Consider the following 17,993-nt stretch of genomic DNA (forward strand, 5'->3'; position numbering starts at 1 on the left):
CCTCTAGGATATCAGATAAAACAAACTTCTGTACTCGAAACTGATAAACTGCACTTGTCAGTGTGAGAAACAAGATAGTTCAGAAGTTCTTATGTTTCCTACCCATATCATAAAATCTTCAACAAAAGTCTCAAAAATCTGTTTGATTAAATTTGTTGATTTTTATTTTTTATTTTTTCCTGAGGAATCTTAAAGTGCAAAATACTTGAAAAAAATCTCAGGTTTTCCATTTCTTAGTTGAACTGTCTCCATGCATAGGTGAAAGACCATAAAATACTGTTTGCCTCATCTTTAAAGTTCCCTCAAAGACAGTTCTCATTCATGTGTGGCTGGCTACCGTACATCAACAGTGTTTTCAAATCTCAGATCAATATCCTGGATGTTTTCAGAGAAATTAATTAGTCTCACTGAGGGGTTATTTTCCTAGGTTGGAAAAAAAACCCTTTTCTCGGTTTGATATTGACTACATAGTCAACTGGATAGACACAATATTTACCCTCCTAAGAGGTCAATTTAAGTGCTCCAGGCAATACAGTAAGTCTAAGAACACACTTTGCTGCTGTTTCATTTGTAAGCATTGAATACCCACAGTCTTTGGTTAAGTAAAATTGTTTCAGGCTACTGCTACTACAGGTTTGCCCCTGATATAATATGATTCTTAAATTAGTTGTTTTCTGTTTAGGGATTGTCCCTTCTCTAGCGTGAGTATATCTAAAGAGGTCTGTTGATTTCAGTGCACGCAGACAGACTTTATAAAGAGGAAGCTCTGTGATCAAATAAGATTCCAAAGTATTGCATATTTTTTAAAAAAATCTTACAGCATGCATTACGAAATCATTTTTGACTACAGAACGCACTTATATTTTCATTTTTTCACACCCTTGATTATATATTTGTAGCACTTTGCAGCATAGGACTGACGTAACATTTGTTAGGGAGTCAGAAGCTGCAGTTCACATTCGTAAATGAAGTGTTCCTGCAAGAACCTTCCTTGTCCACTGTGTAACTTCGAAAGATCCACCCTTTAAGGCTGCAGAGAAAGTACATTTGTAAGATGTTTATGCTGTATTTAGAGTAGGGCAAAATTTCATCAGAAATTGATGACTTAATCAGTTTCAGACTTTTCTAGAATTTGGACTAGTGTTGCAGGGCCCCTCTTCTAGATGTGCAGGGCCCTCTATGTGTCTGGAAATTGGAAAATTTCATTTTAATATTTCATAATAATTTCTTTGGTTTTATTTCTTCTGCCTTCCCTCCACAAACACATTCTTATATATTATATATTATAAGATAAATTGTGACCTGAAAATGAAAGGAAGCATGTTGAACTACTCCTGAGTTTTAATCACTAGTCTTGAAAGTCTACAATTTCTTTTAGCAAGTCATCAGGAAATGAAACTGGTGATTAAATCCTCCCTTTATATGAAAAGTCTCAGCACAGCTGAAGCTTACTTCCTGGGAGATATGAACTGCAAGACCACTAAACTCTGTTCTTTCTTTTTATTTCATTTTAAATGTTTTGGATCTTCCAAGAAACAATGAGACTTTCCTCTAGCTTAGTGTTTTGAATGCTTTCTGAGTTGATGGGAGGTGTGGATCAGCGTCCCCTTTTGCAGAAGAGGAATTCAAACCCATGCTGTTATCTGTGGAGAAGTACCCTTACCTCTGGGGTCCTCATGGCCTGGCAAGGTCTGCCTCTTTGGGATTGTTATGTTAGTCCTCAGTTATTTTCATTTTGTGACTTTGGAAATACCTGAATAGTTCTGTGCTGAAAACCACATTTGATGAACGCATTATTTGCTGAAAGAATTCCCTAACTCTGTATGAATAATCATGGGTTTAAGTAAATCCTCTCTGGAGAGTTTATCAGATCACTTTATTGTGCATAGAATAAAGTTAGAAACTCAGAACTTGTTCTGCAGTCAGCTTCCTGCCTGCCTATTAAAAGTGGGAAGCCCTGTTGGGTTTTCCTTCCTATGACAGCTTGCCCATAACTCTTTAATCAGTTTTCCATAGCTGAGAAATGTTATTGGTTTTGTTTATCACTGAGAACTACAAGTCTGTGTTCTCTTCTTGGTATACCCAACATGAATCATGGTTTATAAACATCCTGTTGGTATTGATGGAGTAACCGGGGCTGTAATAAGACTTTGATCTTTTCAAGCAGCTCACATGTACTAAGGCACAATGTTGGTAGAGTCTTCAAAGTGTTAACAAAAACTACAAAAAAATCTTTTCCATGAGTGCTGGATGTGCAGTGAATACACTGAAACATTATTTAATGTGCCACTAGTGTTTCTGAGAACACCTAAAAAAAAAAAAAAAAAAAAGACACATTTTCAAATTCCAGCATAAAACTTAAAAATAAATTTAATAAAATTATTCTGTAGTTCTGATCTAGGGACTATGACAACTGATTTGAAAATCCCCTCTATTTTACAATAATGTAGTCTAGAATTTCGATTCTAAACATAGACCATTCATAAAACAGTCAACGGTTATGAAACAGTTTTTAAAAGTATCTTCCACAAAAGGTTTTTTTTTTTTCAGACTAGACACTCCTTTAAAGATGACCCTGTGGAGTACACTAGATGGGACAAACAGTGAGAGACAAGTTTCAGATTGCTTTTGAATAACATCTGAAGCTTCACGGTGGCCTCTTTGATGTGACCCCAAGGGGACTGACCACCTCTGTTGCTTTGTGCAGTGATGATTTGTTAATCAGGAAAACAAGAAATACAATATGGCCTCCAGTGAATCTTTAAGTAATCTTAGATGAGATTTATATATGTTTTGGGGTGATTTTTACGTTATTCTTCACACAAAATAAATAACTTCATCAACATTAACTGCTCAATTCTGTGTATTTTTTTTTACATCTAGTCTTCCAAGATGATGTATTTTTACCATATATATATTTTACCATTTTCTGTAGGCTGTATAAAACAGGTTACATTTTTAAAAGGGACAATCAATTCATATGACCACTTATTTTGTACTGCTTTACAGATGTTGAATTTACTCAGGGTTTTTTGACTTCACGAGTCATTACTGATTTTTGAATACATTTAAGTCCCAACTACTATAGCATTATCCATCTATGCCCTTATTTTTCCCCCCTAAGAATAGGCAAATGAACAAACTGTTATTCTTTTACAGACATTTAGGAAAGACAAGGCAAAGTAAACTGTCTTTACAGGATAATAAATGCTTACCTCCACATTTTTTCTTGTTTCCATGGATTTCAATACTGATCAATGAGGCAATGAGATATTTTTCAATTTTTATACTGGTAGTAAATCAGTTGTGCTGCAATATTCTAAAGTGGCTGTAAATACCTTCCTCTGTAATTTCCCAAACATTAAAAAGATATCTATTTCTTCAGCTAGGCAGTTAATGTCAAGAGGATATATTGAATCTCAAATTTGAGTAATGAAGTCCTGGACTGGTAAGCATCCTGGTATTTAAGACATTTGCCAGTCATTTGTTTTCCTTTTCCGAGAGTGATTACAAAAGAAATAATGAGAGGATAATTCCAGGTGAGACTACGGAAATGTGAGGCTATCTAGCCTGAGCCATGTTCTTCTTCTCCAGAGAGCTCCAAACCATCATTAGTGTAAGGTTTTCTTCACCAATGAGATTTTAACTTAATTTTCATGATTTTTCTAGAACAAGTATCTGAAGGAAAACCCATCACTGTTTAGGTAAAATTATAATTAGAGAAAAAGTTGCTAGGGAGTTCTTAAACTATGGATATACTTAGGTGAAGAGCTGAGTGATTACAAAATGTCAGCTGTGTTCAGATGAGGGCACAGAGTTGGGGTCAGGCCTGTTACACAGTTAGAAAGGAGTTTTAGGTCCATGGAATTATGCTGGTTTGAGTGGTATGGGAAAAACTCAGTGCCTTCTGGACTCATCTTACATATTGCTAAACCACTACAGTGAATTAACTTTAATAGGACTTAAAGCTCTTCCTAACTCTTCAAGACCTGTCCTCAAATCAAACTTTTAGGATTTAACCCATTAAGTGTCAAGAGGCTCAGTTCTGTGACATGCTGAACATCCGCTGAAAGATGAATGTCATAAAATATTTCCAATTTCAGTCATCACCAGTGGAGCTATCAGAAACACAGGCACAGGCAAATATGGGAACACGTGCCCATCACACCTGTGGGTTTAGTTGGGTGAACTGCCTAGTTTCAGAGCAGCAACCTGCCTAAGAGGTGTGGTAGAATACAATGACCAAACACTACGACATCATTCTGTTAGTTTAGGACACTATGACATCATCAGATTAAGAATTCATCGTCATTTTGCATCCTGTTGTGCCACGTCTTTCACCTCTTGTTTTCTGACATAATGAGGTGGGGGTCAGGCTAACCGTCCTCTCCTCTGCTGTGGAATCCTTGCCCACCTGCACAGCAGTACCCTGCCAGGTCACAGCACGGGGCAAACCAAAAAAAATCACATCATTACTAGCAGCATCCAAATGCATATGCAGAAAAGGGGGAGTATAATCGAACTGCACAGGCTAACTTTTATTTGTCCTGCAAGTTTGATTTGTAGAGTTCATTTTTCTTTCAAAGCACGCCTTTGCAATGCAATGCCATGGTAAGGATCTGCCTACAGTCACCCAGATAATTGTATTTTTACCTAAATGCTAACGCAAACTCACAAATTCCACTTGGACTCAGTTCTGTTAAGTATTTTGAGATAGGTCCTTTCTTTTTCAAGTGAAGTGTTGCCTTTTTTGCCTTGCTTACTTCAAATCTACCATTGGGATTAATTTGGTTATTTACTCTCAATAATGGAAATAAGTCAAAGGGGAAATGTTTTTCACACTGAGCAGGCACCATGTTTTTCTGGTATGAGCATTCTTTTCCTTTGTTTTTGAAACAATCTTTTGATTTCTTAGGCTTTCCTTTCATGACATTTAGGAGAAAAGGAAACTGCTGTTGAATACGGGATGCCTGGGATTTCTGTTTTATATTATACTTTTTAAATATTTGAACTCTGCTTCAGGACGGAACAAATTAGAGCTGAAACTGAAGGGTGGGTAAGTAGTTTCAAGGTTTCTTTATTTGATTTTCAGAAGTCTATATTTACCCTCCTCCAGTTTATATGTGAAGTACCTTTCTGCTCACTCTAAACAGTCTTTTTATTGGTAACTTCTAATGAATAATTACCTACACAGCAGCTGTTAATCTTCTTCATTACTCTGTCTTTCCAAAAATAATAAAAAAGGTCATTCCTCTGCTGTGTATTTTGAAAGACATATGAAAGCTTTCCTCCTGAACTGTTTTATTTTTGTTTATTTTTTTTTGTTTATTCATCTGTCTGTTTCAAAATACAGTTTCTATGTCTTGATTTCAGTTTAAAACTCCCCTTAAAGTGGCATGTTTTCTCTTTCTTGGTAAGGAGCAGGCAAATCCTAGATCCGTATGTTGCAGTTCTGTTCGGTAGAACACATGCAGTGCTGGCACTGCAAGCTGGTACCTCCCCTGAGTCCCAGCTTGGCTCCGCCTAGGAATTAGTGCCCAGTTCATATCCTTTCAACAAAGTGTTGTATAATCTCCTTGTAATTGTATTGGGCATATTTGCTGTACAATGGAAACAAACTTCAGAGATTCACGTGTTCCATAGAAGGGCAATTGAGATGAAACTCATTTCCTAATATATTTTATCTCTGCCAGCAATTTGGTGGTTATTATATACAGTAAGCAATAAAACTAGTTAAAAGATCATTAAATAACTCCCATGAAGTTATAATAATGCAATAAAAGATCTAACCAATACCAAGTGCCGTGCATCTTGGAGCTTTTTAATCAGTCTTTTCCTGGGCTGCAGTCAGACCAGTGACCATAAATGTACCAGCTATCCCATCTCCAGCACCACATTTCCTGCTTTGCTGGGAGTTTTTGGGCCACCATGGAGAGAGAGCCAAAATCTTGTAATACTCACTATGGTGTGCCAAGCAACTGTTCAAAGCTAGAGAAATTGCTTTGAACAAGGCAGAAAGAAGTTCTGGTTTTAAACTTCCATATTAAAGTGGTAATGAACTGCATTTTTGTACATAGCTTTGAAAATCCCCACTGTGGAATCATGCACTATCAAGGGTCATTTTAATAACATTGATTGTTAAAAGACACAGCTCCCAGTGTAAAACCAGAACTCATTAGAATTCAGGATAAAGCTGATTACAGAGGAATACGTAAAATTGAATATTAAGAAGATTAAGAAGAGCTGGGCATCAATGCTATATTCCAAAGGGAAATCCATAATGTGCTTACTGTCCCAATCAGCGGTACCCAAAGGCAATGTGTACCTCTGTGAGTGTACCCTGCTAGAGAGGGAACTCTGAGAGTTTGGCCAAGGGTAACTATAAATATTAAAACCTTTATTATCAATGTTTGATAGAAACATAAAAAATTTATAGTTGTGTACAAATTCTTTTGCAGAGGATACGCATGAGATTTTATAATGCTCCTGATAAGTCACTCTCACTTTTTTCCTTTCAGACAAAATCTAATTATTTCTGCCCAAATTTTTTTCTTTCCTTCAATGGAGTTAGTGTCATCCGAAAGAAGCAAAACAGAATGAATAGCTGAAGCCCTGTATAGAGCTAATAGTAGATTCTGTATCAAGGTCATTCAGATGGGCTGCTGTGCTATGTTTTGTTTCTTCTTTTTCTTCTTCTTCTTTTTTTTTTTTTTTTTTTTTAATTTACAGTCTTGTAGCCCCTCTGCCTCCTTTTGCTATTCAGTAAGTGTTTGTCACAGACTCTCTTATTTAGAAACAAATGCATTCAGACATCTTTGGTACTTACAAAAGCATAGTCTCAAATTGCAGCAATTATTAACATAACAGTAACACACAAGAGTTGCTCCAACATATTGCAAAACCTGTGAAGCTTTCAATGCACTCTGTAACTGTATGAGATAGAAATGAAAGGCAAATATCTACCTAAATGTAAATTTCCCCCTCCCCATAACATCTAAATGGAATTACTTTCCACATTGTTGAAAAGATTCATTAAAGGGACACAGAATCTTAAGAATGAAAACCTCCTTGTTTTGTAGTGGGGAGCTATATGAGACGTGGCAGCCTTTATATATTTAAAATATGATTATTGTAATTGAAATGTAGAATTAACCAATTCTGCGCTATTTATGATAATGGAACATAAATACAGGCCTCCTGCACAATACAATGTGCCAAGAAACTAACTTAGAAGAGGTTATAGTAAGCCAAAGCAGATGTTTATTAATTTTCCTAGTAGCATTACAGGAATTAATTTTCTAGTTCTGTTTTGAAGTACACCAGAAATCAGGTAGGGCAAATCAGCTCTCCATGCTTTACTACTGTTTTCTGCCTTCTTAGTTGATGTCTTTTAAGAGATCATAATGCCGGGCTCACCAAGACCCTTTCCCTGCTCCAAGCATCACCTCCAGTGAGGCCCCAACTCTGATGAATTTCTGTGTGGCCCTCTGCAACACGTAATCAATAATCACCTCTTTGGTTGGTCATGTGCCCTGTGCAAGTATATGAATGTTGTTGAAGGAGCATTTGAGACACCGAAAATGAGAAGGAACCAGTCATTAAAATATCTTCCTAGGCTTCCTGTCCTCCCGTATCATTTATACTGCTATGCCAGCACAGCCCTCTGCGATATCGTGGGCCTGCAGAAAATAATGTGAATTGTTTTAGTTGTCAGTGAAACTAGACTTCATGGCCAACATGGTATGTGGAGCTGTATAAAGCTGTGTGGATTTTCATATATTTTGAGTAAAAGTGCACTAACCTGCCGTAGGTACAGGTTTAGACATAGCAATGTGTTCATGGTGGCACTACTATTGCACTGCTACCTTACAATGTTCAGCTCAGCTACATTGCTGTAAATTTATTTAATTTAGAATAACAAAAGCCATGATAGTATTAAGATAATCAAAACGATATGAATATCTAAAGTTTCCTTTGTATAAATCACTCTATTTTTGAATAGACAAGGACTATAATACACTGTGCTGCAACCTAGGACGAAGTACTGTATGTTGTAAAGAGTTTCAGTCAATGTCCATGGACCCTCTCAGCTGTAAATGAATGTTTTTGAATAACACCAGTAATCTGAAGGTAATTAAAGTAGTTTATGCAAGGTGCAATAAACAGCTATTGTTGTGTCTGCAGAACATTACTTTATGCTATTGTGAAGATGATGTCTTTTTAGCCTCCTAGCTGTTGTGAAAAAAAAATCAGAGGCCACTAGTCTGAAAGAAACAAGGACAAGATAATAACTAGAGACGCAATTAATGCCTATGCTTTGGAATAGTACAAATTGTTACAACAATCACAGAGCAAGCTGTACAGAGGTTATAGGAAGGCAAGTTAATGCAATGCTTAAAAAAAGAATTAAACAAAGAGTGTTAGAAAGACCTAAATTACAAGAGCAAAGAAATGAAAATACAACTTAATAAGAAACAAATGTCGCATGCTGTGTATTAACAGTGGAATGCTTGCAGAAAATATGGAAAAGTCTTTGTTTACTCAACCCTGACTCATGGGCAAAGGTTTACATAAACTGGGCTTCTTTCCTGATCACAAGTATGTGGGAAGTCCTATGGGGATGGGTAGTCAACAGGGCTTCTCAGTCACTTGAAATCAGGCACATGTTTGGACTCAGTCATTTAGAGTAAAAATGTGGTCCCATAATAGTCAGCAAAAAGCACCCGTTTTATTACTGGGGCCAGAGTCCTACTGATGTACCAGGCTCTTCCTCTGTTACCAGTACTGGCCTCGAGAGCAGCAGCACAAAGTCCTGAAGTCAGGATCAGCCTTGGGATTTCAGCCCTTACTCCTGTACATCAGCACATATCGCTGTGTGTATTCCCAAACAGTTTCTGGTGCTCTCTTTCATTTATTTGCAGGAATGAGCTCTTGTCTTATGTGCAAAGAATACAGATAGGATGGATACAGAAGGATACGGAGTGGCAGTAAACATTGTCATTTATGAACGTACAGAGCAGATCCTGCTTTCAGCTGTGCCCTTTCAGCTCCACTGAGGTTGAGGTCATCTTGCCTCTTACCAGGAGTCTTAAGCCTGCACCTCTTCCAGAAAGCCTGAGAGTCTTTGGGCGGATAAGTACCATGACCAAGGAAGTGGGGGTTTATATAGAGGAACGCCTGAGTGGGAAGGGAAAAGTCACCTTTAAAGGATGACAGCAAGTGATGTAAGCCCTTACTGCAGTCTGTGGTAATGAAAGTAACTCAGAACAAATAAGTATCTGACTCAGAACCAAGATGCAGCTGACCCAGTCTGAATGGGAACTAGATTGCAATTAACCTATTGCATCACTAATTTAACCTTCCCAAGGGAAAGGGATGAGAGTTACAGATTTTTTTTCTGCCTTTCAAAAAAAAAAAAAAAAAAAGCCTAATAATTCAAATGTCTAATGTTGGTAAATGTGCATAGTAACTACTTGATGGATTGAACTTATTCCCCCTTTTTTTTTGTGCTGACATCCTACACGCTGCACAGGGAGATTCTACAGATGTACAGAAATGCTGCACAGGATGGGATGTTTCTTTATGGCATTTCCGTGTGCTTTAAATCTCTGAAGAGTTTTCTGTGTGTGTGTTTTATATTGAGTCATTAAGTACAAAAACAAACTTATTCACAAACCAACTTTGATGTAGATTTCCTGTGATTTATCTCTGCTGTCTATAGCATGCACTGAAACCCTACCTGATTGTTATTAGCTCCCCAAATATTTATATCATTCCAGATAATCAATGCTTATCACAGTTAATACAGATGTTACAAGTTCCTCAAAGAAAGGCACTGTCAGCATAATAGCATTTTAATTATTGCAGCATATGTTTTCAAATGGGCCTTTTGTTTACAGTATCAATTAAACAGAGTAACCATATATATCTAATTAATAGATGGTGTTAAAATTATCGTACATGTAAATTACAGCTTTTCCCACAAAGTATAAGAACCAATGTCTTGGAGGTATTAATGCTCACTTAATTAATTTAAATCATGTTGCTAGTGCTGTTTTCTGTTCTCATTCCCTTGCGTTTGCACTCTCTACAGGATGTTTTTCATTCAACTGCTGTGTAAAACAAATTTGCTTGTGGGGGTTTGGTGATATAAAGTATCTGGCTGGCACCACTACATTAGTTATTCTACATGCAACTGAAAACATAAATGCAATGTTTGGAGAAGTAGAGATAGCAGCATCTACTGGTTAGAAAGACTCAGAAGACATGGGTTTTGTTATCGAGTGTGCTGTAAGTTCATGGGGAAGTTCAGCAGAGAACATGCTGAGCCCTTCTGTCCCTTGGCTTCCCGGCTTTATGCAGCCTCTTTACTCCCTGCATCTCTTTGAAGTTCTCCAAAGAGAAATGCAACGTGTTTTGTTGTCTTATTTATTTATTTAAAAAGAAATTTCAGAGAAAATTGCTGTTTTACCCACCTTGTAAGGAAGACTTGACATTCATCTATCTCCCTAATAGAATCCAATCTAAGAACTTCACAAGAATATTTCTATAGGCAGTTCGTTCATGCTTTAAAGAGGGAAATGATTTTTTTGGTCTCTCTCTCAAAAAAATGTACTTGCTGCAAAAGATATCAGGAGAAAATTCTGCATTAAAAATATTGTTTATTTACTGCAGTTCCTAGTGGGAGTTTACCATCACCTGCCTGTCAGAGAAGGACCTGGGAGTATTGGTTGATAGTCAGCTGAATATGAGCCAGCAGTGTGCTCAGGCGGCCAAGAAGGCCAACAGCATCCTGGCTTGTATAAGAAGCAGTGTGGCCAGCAGGTCCAGGGAAGTGATTGTCCCCCTGTACTCGGCTCTGGTGAGGCCGCACCTCGAGTACTGTGTTCAGTTTTGGGCCCCTCGCTACAAGAAGGACATGGAGGTGCTCGAGCGAGTCCAGAGAAGGGCTACGAAGCTGGTGAGGGGTCTGGAGAACAAGTCTTACGAGGAGCGGCTGAGGGAGCTGGGACTGTTTAGCCTGGAGAAGAGGAGGCTCAGGGGCGATCTTATTGCACTCTACAGGTACCTGAAGGGAGGCTGTAGCGAGGTGGGGGTTGGTCTGTTCTCCCACGTGCCTGGTGACAGGACGAGGGGGAATGGGCTAAAGTTGCGCCAGGGGAGGTTTAGGTTGGATGTTAGGAAGAACTTCTTTACTGAACGGGTTGTTAGTCACTGGAATAGGCTGCCCAGGGAAGTGGTTGAGTCACCATCCCTGGAGGTCTTTAAAAGATGTTTAGATGTAGAGCTTAGGGATATGGTTTAATGGAGGGCTTGTTAGCGTTAGGTCAGAGGTTGGACTCTGTGATCTTGGAGGTCTCTTCCAACCTAGACTATTTTGTGATTCCTTGATCACCTTGACAGAAAGGAACAATCCTTTTCTGGGAAAACAAATCAGTGTGGTGATCTTCCATATGTTAACTACATCCAACTGCTGCAATTTAAAATCTGCTTTACTTGCAATCTGAAAATTGCAGGTAAAAGTTACATTTTGCCATGAATTATTATTATTATTTTTAATAGAGGAGCCTGCCATGTCTGGATCTGAAGAGATTTTGGAAAAACTTAAAATATTTGCTAAGTATATAAGAGACATACCTTGCATTCTCAGGGACATGTTTTTTCTCCAATTAAATGTATATATATATATATATATATATATATATATATACTCTTTTTCTGATATTTGATAGCCTGGAGGTTTGAAAAAAAAAACAAGGAAGTATTTCCCAGGTACAAAGACTATTGACCATAGAAATGGTTTAAAGCCAAGAGAAAGACAGTGCAAATGGAGGAAAGAAAGACTCCTACCATGAGATTTCCCAAGGATCTGGATATTGGCCCCTTTATACATTTTAGCATCTTTATATTGACAGGAGTACAAGAATTGATGTACCAGCCATTTGAGTAGTCTGACCTTCAATGGCAACTTCATTTTGAGCTATAGTAGAAGTCTTATGTACCTGTCTTGTTTACTCGCTGTAGCACTGGATTACAATGCCAGACATTTCTAGTTTAATTTACTAAATACTTCAATAAAACATTTAAAATACTGTTTAAATACATCTTCTCATATTCTTGGTACTTCTAACTCACAATGCTTACAATATTCAAAGTTTTCTTCCAACTCCTGGCTTCTGGAGTCAATGGATTACTTGGAAATTTCAGCTACTGTCCAAAACACAGGCTTCAAAAACACCTGTGAAATAGGAATTTTTCAATTAAGATTCAAAAAGGATATAACATTAAGTTATCTGTGTATTTAGAAGGAGAGAATAGGCTGGCCAAACATGTATTTGAGAATTTATAATCTGGATGTGGATTTGCCTGCTATTTCTTAGCAGATATGCAGACTGAATATTTTACATGTAGCTCCGGGTCTCTTGACTATATTTCTAGACTATATTTCCAGTTACATTATCTTTCAAAGGCATGTCTTTTCTGCTGGAAAATGATCTCTTATATATCACATTTACTGTTGGTTAGTAGAGCTCAAGGAAGAATTTGGATCAGCTTTTTTTATTTTTTATTTTTTGAGTTAGGCTATTTTCCTACAGTTTATATATATATATATATATACAGGACCTGTTCAGAAACACTTTCATTGTTGTATATATTTTGGCTTTATGAATTCTAAGGGATGTATTGAGCTCACTTGAATGGTTTCAAGATCATTGACCACCATCATGACTATTTAAAGATGCAAACTAAAAATAGGCTAAGGTGAAGTTGACTTAGTTCAAGATTGAATGCTGAGTTTTATTCCTAGGGAAAAAATGCACATATATAGATAGTCTCGGATGCAGTGGAAATTAATCCTTTTTGTGATTCATTTGATTGCTTTTGTACAACAGCTCTGCTGAAGGTTTCCGGCTCATGCTGTGAGAATGACTGTCCCGTCCATGTACAAATTGTACCAAATCAGGGTTAACATTCGGTGCTCTGATATTATGTTCACTTCCTAGATGCATCAATGAGAATAAAGGTCTAGCCATTGACCTGGAAATGTAAAAATAAAATAAAATTGGGGGAAAAGTGAGAAGACAATGTTAGTATTGCAAATTCCATTTTAAGATTAAGGAAGTAGTCATAGGATGTAGTTTTGATCGTGCATGTTCCTCAGTTGATTTCTACTTGCTACATACCTTCATCATCTCTTTTACCCCTTTAAAAATATAGCGAAAGGGTTTTAACTCTGATACTTAACTTCAAGCTAAAAACCCTTATTCTAATGTACAGACGTGTATTTGTGAGCTGTATCCTCACTGAATTTGTCTACTGCATTGATCTCACTGAGCAATAACAGCAGGAGATTCAGGGCCACTGAACTTGTGTGCCCTAGAAGGGCAGTAGATTAACAGTTGATCCACTGTTTTCTTTCAGCATAGATTGGTTCTTCTCAAGTAAAGTTTTAGGTCACTTCTGGGGCATCATTGCAGGTAAATGAGCACAGATTTTATTAGCCTCTCTGGTAGATAAGAAGGTTTTAGTTTTAATGAATGCAAGATCAAATATTTGACAGAAAGTGAAAAGCAAAGACTGGAGGCATATATCTTAAAGTGAAAGAGGGAGGAGAATGAGTTTGAAAAGCATAAAACACATTGTTTAGTCAAAAAGAATGCTACAAAGGTCTCTGCGTGAATCTTGGGTTCCAGGAGTTTCTGCCAATTCCTTTTATTACTATTTCAAGTAACCAGGTACATATGGCATGTTTGTAAGTAAAGCAGTCAATGAAGTTAGTTACACCTCTGCATTTATTACCTTACCCCTGAGTATTATTAACTTTTACATTCCCCATAAAATATAATTTATCACTTAAATAATTTGCTTTGTGTCAGGGTTCAGTGTGCTCCAGTGCTTTCCTGCTCATTAAATGAGATATTTTTACTTAATGAGCCCAGAATGTCCTTTGCATTTAACATTAGAATTGATTTCAAACACTCCATTTTTATAACATATTTGTGTGTAATTTCAGAATGTGGACTTCATCCCACAATCTTACACTGAAGAAAAAATGAGCTACAAAGAATAATGATCCATGAATTCTAGAGAGGGACACAGTAAGTATGGGTGAATAATTTGAAAAAAAAAAGAAAAAAAGAAAAAAACTCCTCACTATTAACTACCTGTACTTTACATTCTTTGATCTAGTTTGAAAGTTTGACTTATTCTTTGGGTCGGATGTTGCAGTTATCACACACACAAATTTCCATCAGAAAGTGTTCTTTTTGAAGACAGTGAGATGCTGACTGGTATGAAATTAACAGAATATAAAAATAATCCTATCTTCTGATGTCCTCGTGTGATATGCCGTTTCATGTAACGGGTATTCTTTCAAAGATACGCAGTTCGCATAGAAAATACGTATTCATAGGATAAATGAATATCATGGAATTATAGCAATATACTTCTAATAGGGATCTGATTCAGCTCTTTGTGAATACTCACTTAGCAATTAATCAAAAAAATGTAAGTAGAGAAGTCATCTGTTGTGCAGTAAATCATTTACTCATAACAGTTACTAGAACAAAAAAGCAACCCAAAATTCTGAGTTATCTCAGGGATTCTAGAATAACTACCGTATCATTGCACTTTAAATTAAATTTTGCTACCAGCTAGATCTCAGGGAGTCAATAAGTAGTTGAATCATGGATTCACAACTGGGTGTTTTTTTTTAGTTCCATTACAACAAAAGTAGCTATCTACACATCAGCAGCACACCAATAAGGTGCCGAGTGCTAGTCTGATCAGTCAGGGGCTCTTGATCCATGGCAATAAGCATGGCAAGAAATGCTCAATAAAGGATAGTAAAGTTGAAATTTAATCCCATACCAAACGCTAATATTGTAATGTAAGTAATTTTTATTCTCAGTAAAAAAGTCAAAAAAATAGTAACTTAGAGAATAAGCAAAAATAAAACATTGGTATTTTTAACTGAAATTAGAAGTTTTATTTTCAGACTGTTTTCAGCCTCATATGTGTATTTATCCACTGTTGCACTTTCTTGCCTGATTAACGGCTTGGGCCTCTCACTCTGACTGTTCCGCAGGGCTAGGTGCTTTGGCTGGACTTCTTTTCCTATGGGGCATGTGCAATCATACAACTGCTGTGAGTCAGCTTGGTGTGGTGGAAGCTTATAGTGTGAGATGTGCAATGGTTACCATGGCGTAGAGTGAGCGAAGGAGCATAAGCACAAGGGAGCACAAGTCCCTTTACTGCAGGTAGGCAATCTGTGCCTGGGCGTAGCTGTTCAATACCTTCTTCAACACACCACCATTGTTGCCAAGGGAAATCTCAAACTTCTTATTCGACTGACAGTACCATGTTATCAGATACTAGGATTTTAAATAATGAGATAATAATACTTTATGAGGCCATGTCATGCCATATAAATCAGGGAAAAGAGGAACAGTTCCTTAACTGTGGTAATAGGAGTAGCATAGTAGTGTAATTATCCATACAGGTGTACTAAATATGAAATCTTTATCTTTGTCATGTAGTGACAGAAAAACAAACATAAAATGTAGAATCAACTGTTGATTATAATTTAGTGAAGGGTGAACACACCCAGGTTACTTATTAACACTTTCACATAATTGTACAAGCTATTAAGTAACAGGCAGCTCTGATACGGATTGGAGAAGCAATGTCATCAGATGGGTAAAGTATAAGGAAACCTACATTCTTCTTCTGGTGCTACCAGTGAGTGCATCATGTTCCCACAGAAAATCACTTTAGTTTGCTTCTTCTTACTGTTCTTTGTCCATTTTGTCTGTTTAAGCTGCAGGAAGTTAAGACTGGTGCATTTGAACCTGTAGCCCAAATTAAGAACATTTTATTATTATTATTATTATTTTTTCCTATTTTTCATTGTAGAAAGAGAGGGAAGAGTTCTTTTTATTTTTATTTTTATTTTTTTTTTGTTTTCCCCTCAAAAAGTAGTACTACAGTTTGCTCCAGAGAAATACTGAAATATCACTGAAGATACTTATTTAAATCCATAATATTGTGGCATATTTATACGGACTGAGCGGACCTCAAAAGATAAAAGATATCTTTAGTACAGAATCAGAAAAAAAAAAAGTGCTCTTCATTTCATTACAGTTTTCAGGAGAGGTACAAGGTATTTTAGGAAATTTTAGGAAATTAGGATTATTGCTTACTGCTATGTTTCAAACTTCAATGCCAAATAATTTATCTTTTTAAGAGAAAAAAAAGTGATTTCAGCAAAACAGCTAACTGAAATTGAAATCCATTAAAAATGAATTATCTCCTTTACTCTGGGCAAATGATAATTTGGTTGCTTAAAATAAAAATAGTGTGGATGCCTCAGTGTATACAGAATGGAAAATGTGATGATTTCACCTACTTGAGAAATTACTGTGATGGACCAGCAAGACTTCTGGGAGAGGGGTTTTCTTTGTCACTGAGTTAGAGTCAAGACTGGCTCAGGAGTTGCTATAAAACAGAAAGCTTCCTCCTCTTTAGCCTGTACCAGTCTTACTGAAAATGAGTTTTGAGAAAATGCAGGAATACTCTATAGGGGTCGCTCTGTCTGTTCCTGTGACTGACCAAGACTTTCCATTTTATTACCTTGTGTACAGCTGAACATGGTACAGATAATTTTTCCCACCAGGGAACTGCTAACACTGTTTTTTGATTGCTGTAATTTTTTTGGTCGCAGTGATTTGGCAGTGTGAGTTTAAGACTGGGTAAAAGTATGGTTTCTTGTAGAAAGGCTCTGTCAGACCAGACAAAACCTGCAACTTACTGCAAACCACACAGGTGATGTTTTGCAAAGCTGTTGTCATTGTCCCTAATGAAAATGGCCTGACAAGCGCCTGCAGCCCAACTGGAGGATCTGCATACAGGGTTATCTCAGGAAAGTGAGGAGTGCATCAACCTAGGCTAATACTCTGATATTCTTCTGCTATTCATATTTGCAAGTCTGAGACGAGAAATAGTTAGAGGGGAGATGGATGTCAGATGGGTACGTGTGTCCTTTAATCTGTATTCAGTGCCTGTATCAAAGGCTCCAATATGTGCATGTGTAGGCAACAAATTTCACGTAGATTTATATTTGGTTTATAAATCCACCATTCAGAGTTGAGAAATAATCTATGCAGTTTCAGAAGAAGGTAAGATAAAGGTGCTTATCAGATTCCTATTGGGAATGGCAATAAGTAGTTTATAGCCAGTTTCAGTTAACATAAGCTTTCCATAAATAAGATACATAACTTTTTACATGTGTAGACTAAGGCCAAAGGCTCCCTTCACTCTTTGCGAGCACTGACATTAAATTTTTTATTAGTACCCGTGATGAATAATGCACTTGACTACAGTTTTGACTGTACCATTGAGAGAAACTACCATGTATTTCTTGGAGATGTTCATAAACAGCCAAGTTTAATGCTGAAAAAAGTTTTTTTTTTAATTAATTACTTCTTTTCCAAGTTTAAGTTTTTTTCACCACTGATATGTGCACCCTTTCTTGCAGCACTGGTATCCCTGTTGCTGCCATCATATTGTTTGTGTTCCTGTGGCTGGCTTTCAGGCTGTCATTTCTTTATGTCCTGAGGCTATTGTGCTAGACTTTTACAAAAGAGTCCTGGATGTAACCTTGCTGCTGTCACACACTTTGCCCATGCTGCAAACACTCACAAACTCTTGCAGAGAAATGTACACTGCAGTTCTTAAATCTTCTAAACACTAAGGATTGTCTTGGTTCGCGTTACCTGCCTTGGTGTGTGAGTTCATTTTGTGGGATTTGTGCATTCTCCTGCTTTTATATCCCAGATTCTTCACACTTTGCTATGAGTCTATTTTGTTTGCAGTGCTCCCATATTGGTTTCAAATCAACTGGAGAAACTTCCCTTCATTGCAAAATTCCGGGCTTCATTTTAGATTGTCCATAGCCTCTTTCTGGGTATTTTGTACCAAACTGCAAACACAAT

General features: G+C 37.0%; 1 long non-coding RNA gene across 1 annotated transcript in view; it reads left to right on the forward strand.

Annotated features, from left to right (window-relative positions):
- LOC118170787 overlaps positions 1–17,673 on the forward strand; it is an 81,672-nt gene extending 63,999 nt beyond the window's left edge. The window contains exons 4-6 of the long non-coding RNA XR_004752883.1: positions 14,015–14,099; positions 15,089–15,260; positions 16,911–17,673. This is a non-coding gene — a long non-coding RNA (uncharacterized LOC118170787). The remainder of the gene's footprint in view (positions 1–14,014; positions 14,100–15,088; positions 15,261–16,910) is intronic.
- Positions 17,674–17,993: the final 320 nt, after the last annotated feature.

The sequence above is a fragment of the Oxyura jamaicensis genome, chromosome 8 (genome assembly GCF_011077185.1).
Source record: "Oxyura jamaicensis isolate SHBP4307 breed ruddy duck chromosome 8, BPBGC_Ojam_1.0, whole genome shotgun sequence".
Classification (NCBI taxonomy): domain Eukaryota; kingdom Metazoa; phylum Chordata; class Aves; order Anseriformes; family Anatidae; genus Oxyura; species Oxyura jamaicensis.